General features: G+C 44.5%; 1 long non-coding RNA gene across 1 annotated transcript in view; it reads right to left on the minus strand.

Annotated features, from left to right (window-relative positions):
• Positions 1 to 475: 475 nt before the first annotated feature.
• The window catches only part of LOC125910201 (uncharacterized), a 23,528-nt gene continuing 20,056 nt past the window's right edge, over positions 476 to 3,947 (minus strand). The window contains exons 2-3 of the long non-coding RNA XR_007453888.1: positions 783 to 891; positions 476 to 548 (exon numbers count right to left, since the gene is read on the minus strand). This is a non-coding gene — a long non-coding RNA (uncharacterized LOC125910201). The remainder of the gene's footprint in view (positions 549 to 782; positions 892 to 3,947) is intronic.

Here is a 3,947-nt window from a genome sequence, read left to right on the forward strand (position 1 = left end):
AAATAAAATTAGGTAAGTTAAGTACTAGGCTACTGTCTTCAAAACAAGATATGTTCCCTGGAAATTTAATCAATGGTATTGTGGTTGCATTATATGGTGATAGATGGTAGCTATACTTGTGGTGAGTATAGATAGCATCAGTATAGAGTTGTTGGATCACTATATTGGATATCTGAAACTATGTAACATTGTGTGCAAACTATACTTCAAATAATAATAATTTTAAAAAGGCATGTTCTCTTAATATTAGTTCCTGAGATTCTGTCTCTGATTATGTATGGGAAGATTGGTTATACTAACATGAAGTACCTTACTCCCTCTCATTTGCTACAAAGTGAGTGCAGGAGTATTCCCCAAGAAAAAGTAGAGGAATACTTGCTCCACTTAACAAGGAGGAAAGTGTTCTGGCAGGGAAGCAGACCCTTCTCAAACCAACATTACTCTACACACTGTAGCTTGATTTCAGTCACCACAGACCTCAGGGCAGTCCTCCATCCAGCCTGCTGAACCTTCAGTGTAGGTCAGTCCCTGGACTTGAGGCTGAAAATCTGGCATAACATAGGACAAGAGGAATTCAAAACACGTGAACTTAGTGAGACATTTTACCTTTCAGAGTCTTAATCTTCTTATCTGGACAATTGGGGGGGTGGGTAAGATAGATGACCTTTGAGATTCCTTCTGGGGGTACACACAGACAAATAATGACTCTGGGGTTCTAATCTGCTGTTAATATACATAACACAAGTAGTCAGTAGGTGCAGAGTAACTGGATGGTGACTCACCAATTATGGATTCCTGGTTTCCTGGAGCTGTTTCTTTCTGGGATCTGTCTCTCAGGAAATCATAGTTGCTTTACTGATTCCCAAATACTCTTCTGCAGACATTTGCTTTCTGGTATGAAAAAAAAAAAATGGAGTGACTTATACTGATTAGGTTTACCTTGTTAGAACTCTGAAAGACAAACTGAAAAGGAATGGTAGATTCACTGTGCTTACTGTTTAATGACCCTGGCTGCTGTTATTGTTGTTTTGGCTAACTCTAGACAGAGTACTAGATTTCAAACACCTTGTCTGAGACCATGCAGAAAAAAGCACCAATATGTTTTGAGCATCCACAATGGACCCAGTGTTACATGGAAAGCTTCATATATCATTAATATATATTTATTTTATAGTGATATCAGTGTATTAAAAATAAAGCAAAACAAATAAATAAGACTCCAGCTGTGAAAATTAATAAAGAGAAACCAAAAAAGTAGATTCAGGATGCTAGACAGGAAGGCTACTAGGGGGAACCATACCATTCAATGCTAATCACAAGAAGAATTGTCAACTACAGACCCAACAGAAGATTCCTTAACAAGAAAGAATGATCGATTATAGGCCACCCAGGGAAAGTACATTGCATCTTCTACAAGAATTTACCCCTGCAACTTAGCCAATGAGAAACCTTCACCACCCCGAACTCTTGCTTTTCTCCAAAGGACTTTCCCTCAAAACAACTCCTCTCAACTTCCTCCTTCTCTAGAAAATAATGTTCCTCTCTTTTTTTGTTGTTGTTGGACTGACTTATGATTTTGCTGTGACTTGCTAGCCATGGATTGTAATTTTCTGCTTTTCTCAAATAAACCAATCTTTTGCTAGTAAAATAACTGGCAGTTTTATTTTTTTTAACATTTGTTCATTTTTGAGAGATTGTGAGTGAGGGAGGGGCAGAGAGAGAGAAAGAATCTGAAGCAGGCTCTAGGCTCTGAGCTGTCAGCAACAGAGCCCAACGCGGGGCTCGAATTCGTGGACTGCAAGATCATGACTTGAGCTGAAGTCAGAGGCCTAACCCACTGAGCCACTCAGGCGTCCCAGTGGCAGTTTTATTTTTAAGGTTGACATCATACATTCTTAAGTCTAGTTAACTTGTGTTCAGATTCTGACTTTTCTCCTTACTTACTGTGTCACCTTGATTAAGCTATTCAGCCTGGTGAGACTCAGATTTTTTATCAGTAAAGTAATAATAACCACCATTTTTTCAAAATTCTGTGTGAATTAAAAATATTATCTGTAGGGGCACCTGGGTGGTTCAGTTGGTTAAGTGTCCAACACTTGATTTCAGCTCAGGTCATGATCTCACAGTTTATGGATTTAAATCCTTTGTCTGGTTCTGTGTTGACAGTGGAGCCTGCTTTGGATTCTCTCTCCCTCTCTCTCTCTCTGCCCCTACCCCATGCTTGCTCGTGCTTTCTCTCCCCCCTCTCTAAAAACAAATAAATAAACTTGAAAAAAATAGTACCTGTAAACCATAGCACACAATGGGTTTCCTTCAGCAGTGGCTATTGGTACCATTACTGACTGACACATGGAATATAGATGCCATATGTCACATCTCTGCTTTCTGTACTCTTTTTGTGAAAGCAAGGGATGAGTTTCTCAAAGTCTGTTTCCTCATGTTTAAAAAGGATTAACGGGGGGAGGGCCTGGAAGACGGTGGCATAGGAGGACGCTGGGCTCACTGTGCGTCCTGCTGATCACTTAGATTCCACCTACACCTGCCTAAATTACCCAGAAAACGGTCAGAGGATTAGCAGAACGGAGTCTCCGGAGCCAAGCGCAGACGAGAGGCCCACGGAAGAGGGTAGGAAGGGCGGCGAGGCGGTGCGCGCTCCACGGACTGGCGGGAGGGAGCCGGGGCGGAGGGGCGGCTCACCGGCCAAGCAGAGCCCCCGAGTCTGGCTGGCAAAAGTGGAGGGGCCAGACGGACTGTGTTCCGACAGCAAGCAAGACTTAGCCTCTGGGAGGTCATAAGTTACAGCTCTGCTCGGAGAGCGGGAAAGCTGGAGGACAAAAGGAGGGAGAGCTGCTGAGCCCCCGGACGGCAGAGCTCAGCTTGGTGGGGAACAAAGGCGCTCGCCAGCGCTATCTCCCCCGCCCATCCCCCAGCCAAAATCCCAAAGGGAACCAGTTCCTGCCAAGGAACTTGCTCGCTCCACACAAACACCCAACTCTGTGCTTCTGCAGAGCCAAACCTCCGGCAGCGGATCTGACTCCCGCCTGTTGCCACAGGGCCCCTCCTGAAGTGGATCACCTAAGGAGAAGGGAGCTAAGCCTGCCCCTCCTGCCCCCATGCACCTTGCCTACCCACCCCAGCTAATACGCCAGATCCCCAGCACCACAAGCCTGGCAGTGTGCAAGTAGCCCAGACTGCCAGGCCACCCCACAGTGAATCCCGCCCCTAGGAGAGGGGAAGAGAAGGCACACACCAGTCTGACTGTGGCCCCAGCGGTGAGCTGGGGGAAGACATCAGGTCGGACTGCAGCCCAGCCCACCAACTCCAGTTATACACCACAGCACAGAGGAAGTGCCCTGCAGGTCCTCACCACTCCAGGGACTATCCAAAATGACCAAACGCAAGAATTCCCCTCAGAAGAATCTCCAGGAAATAACAACAGCTAATGAACTGATCAAAAAGGATTTAAATAATATAACAGAAAGTGAATTTAGAATAATAGTCATAAAATTAATCACTGGGCTTGAAAACAGTATACAGGACAGCAGAGAATCTCTTGCCACAGAGATCAAGGGACTAAGGAACAGTCACGAGGAGCTGAAAAACGCTTTAATTGAAATGCAAAACAAAATGGAAACCACGACGGCTCGGATTGAAGAGGCAGAGGAGAGAATAGGTGAACTAGAAGATAAAGTTATGGGGAAAGAGGAAGCTGAGAGAAAGAGAGATTAAAAAAATCCAGGAGTATGAGGGGAAAATTAGAGAACTAAGTGATACACTAAAAAGAAATAATCGACGCATAATTGGTATCCCAGAGGAGGAAGAGAGAGGGAAAGGTGCTGAAGGGGTACTTGAAGAAATTATAGCTGAGAACTTCCCTGAACTGGGGAAGGAAAAAGGCATTGAAATCCAAGAGGCACAGAGAACTCCCTTCAGACGTAACTTGAATC

Source organism: Panthera uncia, assembly GCF_023721935.1.
Source record: "Panthera uncia isolate 11264 chromosome B3 unlocalized genomic scaffold, Puncia_PCG_1.0 HiC_scaffold_1, whole genome shotgun sequence".
Taxonomy (NCBI): Eukaryota; Metazoa; Chordata; class Mammalia; order Carnivora; family Felidae; genus Panthera; species Panthera uncia.